This window comes from Staurois parvus, unplaced genomic scaffold, assembly GCF_062004578.1.
Source record: "Staurois parvus isolate SC_StPar_1 unplaced genomic scaffold, SC_StPar_1.0 ptg000636l, whole genome shotgun sequence".
Classification (NCBI taxonomy): domain Eukaryota; kingdom Metazoa; phylum Chordata; class Amphibia; order Anura; family Ranidae; genus Staurois; species Staurois parvus.
The window spans coordinates 12031395-12048547 of record NW_028318432.1 but is presented as its reverse complement, the minus strand read 5'-3'; positions in this window follow the sequence as shown (position 1 = coordinate 12048547).

The following is a 17153-nucleotide window of genomic DNA, read 5'->3' as shown; positions in this document are numbered from 1 at the left end:
ACAAGGTGTGTGATACAATATATGATACAGGGTACAAGGTGTGTGATATAATATGTGACACAGGGTACAAGGTGTGTGATACAATATATGGTACAGGATACAAGGTGTGTGATATAATATGTGACACAAGGTACAAGGTGTGTGATATAATATGTAATACAGGATACAAGGTGTGTGATATAATATGTAATACAGGATACAAGGTGTGTGATATAATATGTGACACAGGGTACAAGGTGTGTGATATAATATATGACACAGGATACAAGGTGTGTGATATAATATGTGATACAGGATACAAGGTGTGTGATATAATATATGATACAGGGTACAAGGTGTGTGATATAATATGTGACATAGGATACAAGGTGTGTGATATAATATGTGACATAGGATACAAGGTGTGTGATATAATATATGATACAGGATACAAGGTGTGTGATATAATATATGATATAGGATACAAGGTGTGTGATATATGATACAGGATACAAGGTGTGTGATATAATATGTGATACAGGATACAAGGCGTGTGATATAATATGTGACATAGGATACAAGGCGTGTGATATAATATGTGACATAGGATACAAGGCGTGTGATATAATATGTGACATAGGATACAAGGCGTGTGATATAATATGTGACATAGGATACAAGGCGTGTGATATAATATGTGACATAGGATACAAGGCGCGTGATATAATATGTGACATAGGATACAAGGCGCGTGATATAATATGTGACATAGGATACAAGGCGTGTGATATAATATGTGATATAGGATACAAGGCGTGTGATATAATATGTGACATAGGATACAAGGCGTGTGATATAATATGTGATATAGGATACAAGGTGTGTGATATAAAATGTGATATAGGATACAAGGCGTGTGATATAATATATGATATAGGATACAAGGTGTGTGATAGACTATAGAACAAGGTGTGTGATATACGTTATGATAAAAGATAGTGGGAGGTGTATGATATACAATGAGTGATGAGTAAGATGTGTGATATAATATAAGGTATATCATATATAATATAATGTAGGATAGACCAAGGTGTATGATATGGGATACAAGGTGTACAAAATAATATATGATATAAGATAGAGCAAGGTGTATGATATATTATATACAATAAAATAAGGTGTATGGTATAATGTATGATAGAGCAAGGTGTATGATATGGTATACAATACAAGGTGTATAGTGTGATATATGATAGAACAAGGTTCTATCTATATGAATGTTTTAAATTATATATAATTATATATATTGTGAGGTAGAGCAAGGTATATGATATGTGATATAAGACAGAACAGGGTTCTATCTATATGAATGATATATATGATATGGAATGATATATAATGTAAGATGGAGCAAGGTGTATGATATGATATGATACAATGTATAATAGAGCAAGGTGTATGATATGATACAATACAATGTATAATAGAGCAAGGTGTATGATATGATACAATACAATGTATAATAGAGCAAGGTGTATGATATGATATGATACAATGTATAATAGAGCAAGGTGTATGATATGATATGATACAATGTATAATAGAGCTAGGTGTATGATATGATATGATATGATACAATACAATGTATAATAGAGCTAGGTGTATGCTATGATATGATACAATGTATAATAGAGCTAGGTGTATGATATGATACGATACAATGTATAATAGAGCAAGGTGTATGATATGATATGATACAATACAATGTATAATAGAGCTAGGTGTATGATATGAAATGATACGATACAATGTATAATAGAGCAAGGTGTATGATATGATATGATACAATACAATGTATAATAGAGCAAGGTGTATGATATGATACGATACAATACAATGTATAATAGAGCTAGGTGTATGATATGATATGATACAATACAATGTATAATAGAGCTAGGTGTATGATATGAAATTATACGATACAATGTATAATAGAGCAAGGTGTATGATATGATATGATACAATACAATGTATAATAGAGCAAGGTGTATGATATGATACGATACAATGTATAATAGAGCAAGGTGTATGATATGATACAATACAATGTATAATAGAGCAAGGTGTATGATATGATATGATACAATACAATGTATAATAGAGCAAGGTGTATGATATGATATGATACAATACAATGTATAATAGAGCAAGGTGTATGATATGATACGATACAATGTATAATAGAGCAAGGTGTATGATATGATATGATACAATACAATGTATAATAGAGCTAGGTGTATGATATGATACAAAGTATATTAGAACAAAGTGTATGATAAGACACAATCACATCATGTTGAATACAACGTAAGGGCTCATCTACATTTACAGTCAGTTGAGATGCATTTTTAGCCTGGGTTCACATATGTGCAGCTCCGTATATGACATCTTATTCGCACAGGAATCACATGCGATTTGTGTGCGGTGCGATCGGAGCCATATATTTTGTATGGCTCTATTCGCACTGCACCCGCACCAAAAACGTGTAGGACCCTTTTTTGGGTCTGCACTAGAATTGGATCGCATGAGTATTCACACCTATGCGATCCGATTCTGCACATCGCACCTTGTTTTGTGGACTGATTTTGGGGTGTTGTTAACTTAACATACACACCCGCAGCGGTTCTCATGAACGGGGTGCGATTCTGATGCGGTGCGGAATTCGCACTGAAAACACTGCAGATTCCACACTGCATCAGTGTGAACCAGGGCTAACTGTGCTCCCCCCTCCCCAGCTGACCACTCTTTAAGCTGTAAAGGCAGCTGGACGGGGCTGTACACATGCCATGGCCACAATGCTTTGCAGCTGCAGCATAAATCAAACCCCTCTTTCAGGTTTGGCAGGCAATGCATGCGGTTGCTATGAGGTGGTGTAGGGTTATAGGGGTTAAAAAAGGCAGTGAGGAGGCAACACAATACTTTCTCACTGCCAGTCAAACATCTTTTGTGAATCGCTGTTTAGAGGGCTTACCCTAGTGTAAGGGTAGATAGATCAAAGCAGCAGGACAGGAAGTGAGGGGAACCTTCTAAAACGAAGCCCTGGTTAACCGCCAAAACCCAACCTGGTTCTAATTGTTCATTTTTGGCTGGACATACACTCTAAAGGATTAATTTCTTCATTAAATAATATCCGTTTCCTTGAGGTTCCCCATCACAGTCCCTACAAACCAGAAGGGAAGACTGCATTCAATGTGGAGCATAAATGGTCCTTTGACCTCCATGATCTATTGATGAGTCTTGAGCTATTTTTACATTGTGTGACTGTTCGAACCTATGAGTGCTCCCTGCAGCTAATGTATGAGGACACAAAATCAACATTTATTTGGAGCCAGGTAATTCTTCGTCAAACAGACAGGAATTTCACAACCACTTAGTTGTCCTTGTAGGTTTATCTCATTGCAGAGGGGTGGTGTGAGCAGGCAAGCCATGCAGACAGACGCCACAGGTTCTGGATATCTTGGTGGAAGAAAAAAGTGATCGGGAATGGTTTTCTAACCTGTTTGATCCATGTTCCCCTCAAGAACCATTGTCCAATGGGTGTCCACCTATGGGATCTCCATCCAATCCAGACCCAAAAGTGCTGAATTTTTACAAGTGTCATCTAATGCAGTGGTTCTCAGGCACCATGCAACACCCCCTCACCTGGGTCTCCAGCCAACTGCAGGTCCCCTAACCTTCCACCATGCCTCCCATTTCCCAAAGTGTCATCCAGCTTCTCAAAGTGGCCCAAGTCCCACAGTGCCCCCCAGCCCTTGCAGTTCCACCTATCTTGCTGCAGAGCCTCCAGCACCCCATATTGTCCTCCAACCTCCAATAGCTTCCCACATTTCTCCCCAACCTCCTACAATGCATCCCAGCCCACACAGTGCCCTCCAGTATCTCATAGTGCCCCTGCAAAGCCCCTTGCTTTCTCCACAGACCCCAGCCCCTTGCAGTAACCCCTAGCTTGCTGCAGAGCCCCTCAGCCTCCATTAAGTGTCCTACATTGCTTCTCAACCTGCTACGATGCACCCCAGCCCACACAGTGCCATCTGGTATCTTATAGTGCCCCTGAAAAGCCCTCAGCTTTCTCCACAGACACCTGCCCCCATCGCCTCAACTGCCCCCATCACCTGCCCCCTGGACCCCTTGGTCACTAGATAAACTCCCACGTCTTCAATTACCATCTCTATGCTGATGACATGCAAATCTATCTGTCTACCCCTCACCTTACCCCTTCAGTTTCCACCCGTATCGCTAGCCTACTAAGTGACATATCGGCTTGGATGTCACTCCACTTCCTCAAACTCAACCTTTCCAAAACTGAGCACCTAGTATTCCCCCCTGCCTGCACCACTCCCACTGAATTCACCATAAATATCGCTAACACCATCCTTAGTCCATCCCCTCACGCCAGGGTGCTAGGTGTAATCCTAGACTTCAATCTGTCCTTCCAGCCCCAGATCCAATCGCTGACAAAATCAATTAGACTTCACCTCCACAACATCTCCAAGATACGACCGTTCCTAACCCTGGAAACCACTAAGCAACTTATTCACTCCCTTGTCATATCATGCCTCGACTACTGTAACTTCCTCCTCATTGGTCCTCATTGGTTTACCTCATCGTAGGCTATCCCCCCTCCAGTCTATCATGAACGCTGCTGCCAGACTCATCCACCTCACTAACCGTTCTGTATCTGCCACCCCTCTCTGCCAATCCCTCCACTGGCTCCCAGTTGCCCAACGGATAAAATTCAAAACTGTAACAATGACATATAAAGCCATCCACAACACTGCCCCAATTTACATAACTGATCTTATCTCTAAATATCACCCAAACCGCACACTCCGCTCCTCACAAGACCTCTTACTCTCTAGTTTCATTATCTCCTCCTCCCATGCTCATCTCCAAGACTTCTCCAGAGTTTCTCCCATCCTCTGGAACTCCCTACCCCAATCTATCAGATTATCACCTACTCTACTTGCCTTTCGGCGATCACTGAAAACCTTTTTCTTCAGGGAAGCCTATCCCACCCTCTGCTAATTCTGGAATCCTCTACTCTTCCAACCACTCCATCCCCCACAGTGGCTACCTACTGTACCATTCACTCCTCCCTCCTAGATTGTAAGCTCCAAACCCCTCTTGTATTGAACTGTATTGTTACTGTATTGTCTCCCACTATAATGTAAAGCGCTGAGCAAATCGTTCACGCTATATAAATCCTGTATAATAATAATAATCTCTCTCCAAAGACCTCATACCCTACAAGGCCACAAAGTCCGTTACGGAGTCCTCTAACCCCCTCCTCACAGCCCCCCAACACACACATACAGTGAAACCCAGCGTTTTGTTACATATTTTTGATTCCCATATTTTTATATTATAAGTGAAAACCTTTTTTTTTTTTACTGTTGAAACATACAAGGTTTTAGAAGAATTCACCAGGATGCACTTCATGAATGGTTCCGCAGTCTTCCGGGATCTGTGGTGTGTCCCAGAAGAACCACTGATCTAATGCCTTGAAGCTGCTTCAGATAAGGACACAGCTGAGGGTGCCTGGGTAACTCTCCATGCAAGGGCATGTATCTTCAGGTATACAGAATAGTTGTTAAAGTGCACCTGTCATAAGAAAATTATGAAGGTTGTTGGTTTAATTCCCTCAATCCTCCTTAGCCGTAGACTTTGAAAGGCTGCAGGCAATAAGGCTGAATGCTGCACTTCTCGCTCCTGGGCACCCTAAAATGCCAGGAGGGATGCACTGTAGCTAGATGGCATAGTGTGCAGTTGCACACTCCCTGTATGTACTCCCTGCATTGACAACCATGCTTGTGTTCCAATAAGATCTGCAGGTCCCTCAGCCCAGGGGTGGACTGACAACTCTTGGAGCCTATGAAAAAGGTACTAGGGGCATCTCATGGGGCCCTATACTGACCCCGGGCCCTTGGGCAGTGCCCGAGTTTCCATATGGACAGTCCGCCCCCCGCCTCAGCCATGGTAGCAAAGGGAACTTAAAATCTCTCCATTCACAAATCTCTGTGGATGGATGGCATGTTTGTGCAGACGACAAAATGACAGGAGCCGGCGGGGAGAAGAACCCTTACATTCTGTAAGAGGGAAGGCCAGTTTGGGTGTGGGGGGCTGTAGACTGTGACCATATTTCATGTTACAACTTAACTTAAATGTGAAACATAGTCAGAAAGGTGGAATTAAGCTGGCCATACACTAATAGAAATTTGTTTAAAAAAAAAATATCTGTATATTTAATGACTTGGTGAATATTGTACCAAACTACTACACAATTTAATTTGCTTTTAGGGCTTGTTCGCACTATATGCTCTCCAGAGCAATTTTTTTCTGCATCCAAATGCACCAAATAGGTTACATGGTTGTCAATGGCATGATTCACACCAGTGCTTGCAGTTCCAGTGTGTTCTGATTCCAGAAAAAAAAAGTAGAAAATGCTGCATTTTCTTTGCACAGAACTGTACTGGAACGTGGTAAAATGCATCAAAATGCATCGGAATGCATCAAAAATTTAGCAGAACGCACTGGAATACATAAAAAAATACACTGGACCCAAAATGACCCCCAAAAAGGAGGGAAAAAAAGCATCTGTAACACATACAAAATGCACTGGAACATGTCAAAAATGCATAAAAACCACGTCAAGACTGCATTTCTACAGTGTGAACCAGCCCTTAATGTTCGATTGCAAAACAAATGGACTTTCCCAGACTAGAACCACATGCACAGCTAAAAATGTGTTTATATGAGAAAAAATTTCCACCCTACTCCATCGATTTTTCTCATCACTGATGTAAAAAATGAGGGTCCACTGACCCCTGCTAACAATTAGAAAGTCAAACAAAAGTTCTTAAAACTGAAAATGTCCAACAATTCTAACAGTGTATGATCAGCTTTAGCCTTTAAATTGGCTTTTATCAAGCCCACCTTTGGCTCATACTTGAGCTAATTCAGCAAAAATAAAAATTTCGAGCTTTGTATGGCTGTCTTTAGACCTGCTTGTCCATATTTGCATATCTGCGGGTGTCAGGGACTGCTGTGTCTTTGTGGGTTGTGCTGTACTGGAGCCATGGTTAGGTGGCAGCACACAGCTATTGTTTGAAGCTATTTCAATCACAATGGCCAATTACCGGGGACAATGCGTCTATTTGTTGTGTGAATGCTCCTTACTAGCCCCTTGCTGGGAGAATCTGCTGCTTGTAAAAACATTAGTTTTCTTTTTATGGAGATTTATTGGCCTTGAAGCCAGGAACAGTATCTGAGTATACAACAATGACATGAAGACAAGGGTGTGAACTCAGACAATATCTCTGTTCTAGTTACAAATTCAAGTTTACTGAAGCCAAGCCTCAGATTTCATTTGCTCTGTAATTCAGGCGGTTCCAGCTCAATTTTCTAATTTGCCTTTGACGATGAATGGAAAGAAAATGATCAGATCAGATCCACCAAACTGGAACATATTTGGATAATTTTTTTCCCATGTTTGGCCTTTACGATCTGATTTACATCTATGGATTTTGGCAAGGCAGGGCAGTGTTCGTTAGGCTTGGGTCAGATCTATGCCTATCAGGAACGTGTGCAAAATTGCCCACTTTCCCAACCCGCACAGAAATACATTTCTCTGTAACAGATGCACGGGGTGCCGGCGCAGCTCGATTTTTAAAAATGTGTTGGAAACATATTTTTTTCCTGTGTTTCTCACAGGCAGGATGGCCCATTGAAATGAATGAAAGTCAGTGCTATTAAAATACAAAAACAAAAAAGCTGCATGCAGTAAAAAAAGCTGCATGCATGAAGTATGGATATACAATCAACCCCTGATTATATGTATAAAATGATTGCAGCTGTAACAATCAAATATAATGATTGCAGTGCTGCAGTCATTATATATACAGTACATTGCCATGAACGGGCTGCCCTACACGCAGTACACAGAATGCATAGATCTGAAACAAGCCTTACATTTGAAATATCACCCCAACACACCAAGGCAATGCTCATGTGTTGCAGGGCTGTATCTAGCCTGTCCAATGTGGGGGTGCAATAAAAATGTCAGGGAGGCAGAGGTTGGGATGTCAGCAGGGCAGAGGTCATTGCTGGCAGAGCAGAGGACAGGGATCACTGCTGGCAGGGCAGAGGACAGGGATCACTGCTGGCAGGGCAGAGGACAGGGGTCACTGCTGGCAGGGCAGGGGTCACTGCTGGCAGGGCAGAGGACAGGGGTCACTGCTGGCAGGGCAGAGGACAGGGGCACAGCCCAGGGGGACATCCTTGCATTGCACACAGCCTCCCCACACAATGCATAACTGTGATCAGTACAGTGTCAGTCAAGGATAATATAGTGTCAGGCTAGGGCAGTATAATATCAAACTAGAGCAGTAAAGTATCATATTAGGGTGGTATAGTGTCAAATTAGGCAGCATAGTGGCAAGTTAGAGTAGCATAGTGGCAGGTTAGGGTAGCATAGTAGCAGGTTAGGGTAGTATAGTGGCAGGTTAGGGTTGGCTTTAGGGGGCACAACTAAAATCTAGGGGGGGTGGGAATTGCCCACCCCAGCACTCCCCTAGATCTGGCCATGATGTGTTGCAACACACTGCAATGTACTGCAACACACCACAGTATCTTAATTGCATTGCAACAAAAAAATTGTGACATGCCTGATTTTTGGATCGTTTTGGCGTGCTGTTGCCTTCACACAACGCATATTAATGAGATGAGCCCTCCTATCCCTCTTGTATTGAACTGTTTTGTTGCTGTATTGTCTCCCCTTATATTGTAAAGCGCTGAGCAAACTCTTGGCGCTATATAAATCCTGTATAATAATAATAATAATAATGACATAACACGTGTTAATGGAAGTGCAACAATGCACTGCACAAATGTAAATGGTCCCTTAAGGACCCAAAGCACATGCTGGTAGGTTAATGTATAACTACAGGTACATTTTTTTTTTTACTTAGAACACCTGCCAGGTTTTTATTGCTGTCTGTGTCCTAAATTATGACTTGTCCCCATGACAGTAATAGAGGTAAATAAATCCTGTATAATAATAATAATAATAATAGAGGGGAACTCTTCCAAAGGGTATACTAGTTCTGGTGACAACCAGGGATTCTCACACTTTGCAGAGATTTCCTCTCACTTTCTATTTTGGATATTGGACACAGATGGCAAAAAATCATACAGGAGTTATAACCCTCGCTTACTCTATCCAAACGTTAAAAAAAAGCTTCACTTTACCAATCCTCCGCTCCTCCCTGCACCTAGACTGGTCCCCAAAGCTCCTTCTCCCCCACTCCAGTGGTCTAGGGTCCTGACATCATTAAGACCAGAGCAAGGTCCATAGGCCTGAATTGGATGCAATGACTCAGAGGAACTTTCTACTACTGGAGCAAAGGGGAGTGCCATCTGCTGGGGAAGATAAGGATCAGGTAAGCAAAACTGTTTCTCCGCCCGCCCGGTCTATTTGCCTGGTTTTGGGTTTTGGGCTTTAGGTTCCATGCACACTAGCATTTTTTAAGCTCCTAGAAGCTATTATCAGCATATTTTCTCTGCTCCTAGTCGCTAAATAGTGTTATCTATGTGTCCATGCACACTGCTTTACGCTATTAGCATTTTTTGAGCTTCAGCTTCTAGGAGCAGAAAAAAAATAGTTTTTGTAGAGTTTATTTGAAGCTTTTTTCAGCAGAAAAAAGTGCTAAGTGTTCTAAATACTGCTAAATGCTACTAAAACGCTTTCAACAGCTTTTTTTCTACCTTTTTTTTTTTCTCTTCATGTACTCCTAAGCGCTCCTAGATGCTACTAAAAAACACTATCACAAGCGTTTTTTATACAGCTTTTTTTTTTAGCTTAAAAAAAAGCTAGTGTGCATGGAGCCTTAAAAGTGTATTAAAACCCAAAACTTTTGTTTTGAACAGAGTGGTGAAAGGATAGATTCTCTGCCATGTTTTGTATCGCTGTGTGTACCCCCATTAGGGAAATTCCTTCTCTTTGTCCTGATCTGGTGACCACTGTCACAGAGACTGAAAATGAAGGAATACTAAAAATTTTGAGTCGTCACTGGAACAGGAATAGAGGCGAAATCATCCAATGAGAATGCTAGTACTGGTGACAACTATCTAAGAGCACATTTCTCCATTTCTCTCATTTTGGAGAGATTTCTTCTCACTTCCTGATGGGTCTACAAGACAGGAAGTAAAGAGGAATCACTCTAAAGGCACACATATGGTAGAGAAACCTGACAAGAGTTCCTCTACTCCATTCAAAATGAAGAATAAAGCCCAACATTGTTTTTAGTTTTGGATAGACTGGGGAAGGATTAGAACCCCTATCAGTTTTCATTGCCGTTTGTGTCCCCGTTAGGGAGATTCACCCCCTCTATTCGTCTTGTTTACCATTATCATTGAAAGCGAAAGCAAAAAAATTCCCAAATTTTGGGTTGTCCCCAAAACAGTAATAGAGGGGAAATTTTCCAATAGGGACACTAGTTCTGATGACCTGGGGGTTACCTTAATTTGCAGGGATTTTCGCTCACTTCCTGTTTGTCTATGGGACAGGAAGTGAAGGGAAATCTCCGCAATGGGACACGAATGGTGAAAAAAAATCTGACAGGGGTTATAACCCTCCCTTACTCCATAAAAAAATTGCCTATAGTTCTACTTTAAATCTAAGAAAAAATATGCATTAAACAAAATCATTTAAAATATAATGAATTCTTGAGTTTGTTGTTACATACTGATGAATTTTGGGTTCCTTGTAGTCTCCCTGATCCCTAAGAGCCCTCCCTTCCCCCATCTATAGCACAGAGAGGCCTCCCTGTCTTATCTTTGCCTGTACAAACAGTGTGTCAAAGGCACTGACCTAGAGGGTTTCACTGACATCCAGGATCTCACTCTCGGTTTTTTTTTGTTTTTTTTTTGGAAGTACAAGGCCATCCAAATGATTTACTTATCTTATCAACCTCCCAAGTCTCCAGTGTCCAAAAACATGAAAAAAAAAACAGTTGTCTGGTGTTCTCTGGACTGCACATTGCCCTTCTAACCGTGCCGTTGTGGCCCTCGGCTAGATTCAGTTGTAATGAGGCCCCAGACTGTTTTATATGTAGAATAAAAGAGTATGAGCAAATGAATGCTGAAACTCCTGTTGTGGACGATGAGTTCCACAATGTCAGTAACCCCACATGGAGTACTTTTTGGGAATGCAAGCCTTGCTGCCCACAACGGACCAGGGAAATCCAAAGAAGCTGTGTGCAAAGAAACAAACAGAGGGCGCACATGCCTAGTGCATTACCTTCTGAAAATTTGATTTATTGAATAAAAAGTAGTATACTCACAAAAGAATAAAATCAAAGGCACATCACAAAAAAGACAGCATGGTCCAATCTCCCTAGATGGTGGCTGTTGGGGGACTGTTGGCCTCCAAATGGCTGATGCGTTTCGAGGCAGAAGCTCTTCCTCAGGGCTCTGAGGAAGAGGTTCTGCCTAGAAACGTGTCAGCCATTTGGAGGCCTACAGTCTCCCAACAGCCACCATCTAGGGAGATTGGACCATGCTGTCTTTTATGTGATGTGCCTTTGATTTTATTCTTTTATGAGTATACTACTTTTTATTCAATAAATTTCATTTTTAGAAGGTAATGCACTAGGCCTGTGCGCCCTCTGTTTGTTTCTTTGCACACGTTTTATATGTAGCTCATGAGGCCAGTACTTCCTTCCATCATCTTGTAGGTGAATCCTTCAGGAAATGTTTTCTTGTATTTTTACCATGAATAGAACATTGTAGTAAATATTGTAGCTTCAGCTAATATTATTTCCATGTTTGCTACTTTTATCTTATTCAGCAAATTGTTTTACAGTTAATAGTTGATTTACAAATTGTACCTAAAGTAAAACTGCACTGCATCTGAGTACCACAAACCATAAATGCTTTTTAATTCATTGTTAATATTTAACCATTAGCCGCCCGGTCAATGGCCGTTTGGCGGCTTCAAATGTGCTCCTCCATTCCGGGTGCACGCCATTTGGTGTGCTCCCGCACATGCGCCGTTTGCGCTAGTGCAGAGCGGCGCAGCAGTGCGATCTGTCGGCGGCCGTGGCTCCCGTTGCTGGTACCATGTGACCTGCTGTGACCAATCACAGCAGGTCACATGACAGTTGTATACAATGGATGGCTTCATTCATGATGCCATCCATTGTATACTAGTGCCTAGCTGTGAATGGTCACAGCTAATCACATGCACATGTCATGTGATTAGCTGTGACCAAATCACAGCTAAGCACCAAAAAAAAAAAAAAGCTGAATGAATCGATTTCATTCAGGTAAATGCTTGCTTATAGCAAAGTAATTCTTTGCTATAAGCAAATTGTGTAAAAAAAAAAAAAAAACTGATCACTTCCCCAAAGTAGTACAATGTTACTATGGTAACATTGTACTATTTTGGTCATAGTAAAATATGAAAAAAAATCTTAAAAAAAAAAAAAAAAATGTAATAAAAAATTAAATATAAAAAAAAAAAAAAAAAAATATATATATTTTTTTTTTCATACTGTCATCAGTCAGTGTCCCTGTTCACCGCCATGCCAGTTATATGATGACGTTGTACTGCACTGGTGACAGTATGTAAAAAAAAAAATAGTGAAAATAATTTTTTTCATTTTTTCATTTTCGGAAAAATTATGACAAAAAAATACAACTTCAAAAAACTCGCCATGCCTCTTATGAAGTACGTCGGACTGTCTACTCTGCAAAAAGGGGTCATTTGGGGATATCTGTACTATTCTGACATTCTTGGACCTCAAGAAATTAGATTGGCCGTCAGTACTTCAGGATGGATCAATATTCAGATCTATACCATAGTTTGTGAACTCTATAACTTTCCTACAAACTAAATAATACATCCTAATTTGGGTTATTTTCACCAAAGACATGTAGCAGAATACATCTCGGCCTAAATTTATGAAGAACAATTATTTATTTGTTAACTTTTATAACAGAAACAAAGAAAAATGTGTTTTTTTTCAAAATTTTTGGTCTTTTTTTGTTAATTTAGCAAAAAATAAAAACCCCAGCGGTGATTAAATACCACCAAAAGAAAGCTCTAGATGTGTGAAGAAAATGATAAAATTTTAGTTTGGGTACAGTGTTGTATGACCGCGCAATTGTCATTCAAAGTGTCAGAGCGCTGAAACCTGAAAAATGGCCTGGGCAGGAAGGTGTAAAATTGCACGGTATTGAAACGGTTAAAGCAAACTCACCCAACCGTCCATGTCTCCATGATTTATTTTGCTAAGAAATCATTTTGAAAACACCACCTGATATTTTTGGCAGTGGCCATCTTGAGAAAGGGCAGATGATGCATGTAGCAGTTGCTTCCTGGAATCCATTTGCCCTTAGCACAGGCATTGGCTGAGCTGAGAACACTCCCTCCCTTCCTGAAGACTGTTGGGATGTATGACATCGTTTGCCTAGGCATGGAAACCAAAAAGTAACTGAAGAAATGTTAAAAAAAAAAGTTTAAAGCAAAAAGTAAATATAATATGCTTTCCTATCCATTTACTAATGCTAGCAGCATAAGGATTAAAACTAGTCCATGTTGATTGAGAGAGTGAAGTTCCACTTTAATGCAGAAGAGCGTCAAACCAGGGGCGGACTGACCATTTGGAAACTCGGGCACTGCCTGAGGGCCTGGAGTCAGTAGGGGGCCCCATGAGATACCCCTGGTACCTTTTTCATAGGCTTTTTTGAGCTTGGGCAAGGACACAGGGGCCCCATGATCCCCTATTGCCCAGGGGCCCCATGAGTTGTCAGTCTGCCCCTGCGTCAAATATTATGGTTTTTTTAGGCAGTGACCCCTCCATGGTTATAAAGATCTTCCAGTAGGGGGCGGTGCTGTCAGGAAAAGGAATAGAAAGCAATAGGAAGTCTCAGTTCATCCATTGTACCCAAGGCTTATGCAGGCCATAGACGGGCCAAATTATCGGCCAATAAACAAAAAATCGGTCGTTGCTGCCATGGATGCTGCCACCAATGCTTACGAAAAACGGCCGTTTTTTGTGGATTAACCAGCATGACCGATAAAAAGAAACGAGAAGATCCGCAAAAAACGGCCAACGGCATTGGCCCACTAACGGTGTGAATATCGACCGATTTTTCATTCGGACGAAAATTCGGCCGATAAACGACCCATCTATGGCTTGCATTAGGCTGCTATGCCCAACCTGCTGAGACCTTCAAGTGCATATGATTACACTTGTACCAATGCCAGGGGTCAGAATGACCTGCAAAGCATGACAATTTCTCCAACCATGGGAACAAGGCCTTAGTATTTTTTTGGAATCAGGAAAATGCAACCATTAGCAGATTGAATCCCGTGTCTTGCAATTTTTCTACTCAAACACACAGTATATAAACCTCCTACACATGAATGTGGTGGACTATGGGCTATTCCTCACATGTGCTCCTTTTGAGGCACCACCCAGGGATGAATGAGACCTTGCTGCTCTCCAACAACTGGGGAAGTCCAACCAGCAACAGCAAAAAACACAAACAAAAGGGGGCGCATCAGCCTAGTGCATTATCCCATGGTATGAAGAGGGTAAATCTCTGTGGGGCTGGAACACTCTAGATCAGATGAATCACTGTGCCACATGCTAGGCTTGATATGCTATTAACATGCATGCGTGAGTATGCAATTTATTAAAACATTTTTTGTAAAGTACTTATGGGATAATACGCTAGGCTGGTGTTCCCTCTTTTGTTTGTGTATTTGCAGTTTTTCTACTCCTTTGCCTACTGGTTTATTTGAGTTTGACACACCTGAGGCATCTGATGATTTGCGGTACCTCCTCCATCTAGATCTCCCTACCATGGTTCCTGGCTTTGTCTGCCATTTTGGGTTTTCAGTGCTCCCATGCTATTTGCTGAAATCCTAGCAGTATCTGTAGAAGACCTGAAGGTGAGAGGGTTTAAACAAGATTTGATGGATCTGCAGTTGTCTTTAAAACCATTGCCACAACCAGCAACCCTACTGAACTGGCTAAAAATTGAACCGTGACTCCAATATGGCCAAAGAATCTTTTCAATTTCTAAGAAGACAAAAGGAACCTCTCATCAGTAATTGAGCCATTCCAACATGCTGGACATCTCGTCTCTGGTGACCTGAGTCACACTGACTGATTGGCAATACACATAGATTCCATCTGTCCCTCATTACTCCTGTTTTAGCTAAATAAGAACTTTTTCACATGGTCCTAGATGTTCACTTGCAATGCATGTGAATCACGTCAGCAGTGGCTGGCCGGTTGTCAGCAGGCAATCAGGAGGGGATATTTATCCCATATGTCTGTTTATAGAGGGATTTTAGTCCTCATGCACACTGGATGTCTTTACAGATGCTGTTTTTGGCTTTTGGCATTTTTTTTCTACAGCCAGTAAACCCCCCAGCATGTTATCCTATGTGTCTATGCACACATATACTGTAATCAACGTTTTTTGGCAGGGGCATTTTTTGGCTGGAAAAAAACCCCAGAACTAGTGGGTTTCTAGAGGAGTTGTTTAGCTGTAAAAATGCGGCGAACCAGATTTTTGGACCGCTGCTAAATGCTGAAAAACTCATGTTTTTAACGCGACTTTACACAGCTAACGTTACCAGCATTATTAAAACGCCCCGTGTGCATGGGGCCTTACATTGAAATCTCTCTGAAGGGCAGCACAGTGGCTAAGTGGTTATCACTGCCACCTAGACAGCACTGGGGTCATTGGTTTGAATGCCGGTCTCGAAACTACCTGCCTGGAGTTTGCATGTTCTCCCTGTGCCTGTGTGGGTTTCCTCCCACAGTCCAAAGACATTCTAGAAGGTTAAGTTGCTCCTGTCTAAAATTGGCCCTAGGATGTGTATGTATGAATGTAAGTTAGGTACCTTAGATTGTACGCTCCTTGAGGGCAGGGACTGATGTGAATGTATAATAAATATGTAAAGTGCTGCAAAAAATGATGGCGCTATATAAGTACCTGTAATCCTGTAATAAATCGATCTCTCTTCACCACTCTACAAACGCATGTATTGGACACAGTGACCCCCAAAAAGTGCCAAATGTGGCAGTGGAGGGGAGGATGCAAACAAGCAGAACTTCCCCTTTGGGGTGAAGTTCCACTTTAAATGAATTTGCACTCTTGCAGCACTGGGGTACTCAGATCAAATGCCAACCAGGACATTAACTACATGGAGTTTGCATGTTCCCCCTGTGCTTCTGTGGGTTCCACACTCCAAGAACATGGTGGTTGGTTACCTGGCTCCTCTCTAAATTGGCCCTGGTATGTATGTATGCATGTATGTATGTTTTAAGCTCCTTGAGGGAAGGGAGTGATGGGAATGTACAATATATGTGAAGCACTGTGTAAATTGTTGGCGCTATATAAATACCTGTAATAAAAAGCTGAGTGAGTTATAATTTTACATTGAGAAATTTCTCATACAAGGTACAGTGACAACAACAATATGATGCGGTTCAGCTTCTATTCCATTGCTGTGCTATAGTCTGTTCCAGGTGGCAGCTGAGACAGAAGATAAAAGGCTTAAAGCTGGCCATACACTAGTAGAATTTCATTCAAAGTTTCGGATTGGTAGTAAAGTTCCCTTCCTAACTTGTACCTATGGGTGAGCTTATGATTAGTCTTACCTGTAAGGATATCTTCTATCTGTGAAGATAGTCACAGCACCTGCAGCCAGGGACATCACTGGCGTATGTTCAGCAGCTCTGCATTCAGGGCACACTGAGAGTGCTGTCAATGCAGAAAGTGCTTTGCCATGATCATGACTGTCTTGTGCATACATGGGAGTGATGTCACCATGGCCTGGCCTATCAAATGCAGAAGGAAGACCGAGCAAAGATGGAAGCACTGGCAGAGGTGACAGCACACTGCTGGAGGGCTCCATTTCAAAAGTCAGCTCTTCATAATGTGCTAATATGTGTTTCATACTAGCACATTATGGCACCTGCTGTAGGAGTTAACTACTGCTTTTAAGAAATTTTGTTCGATTTTCTAGTCTTTACTGGGGTAAAAGCAGTGATGAGCAAATTCAAAGCAGGAAAGGAATGTGGTTTTTGCTT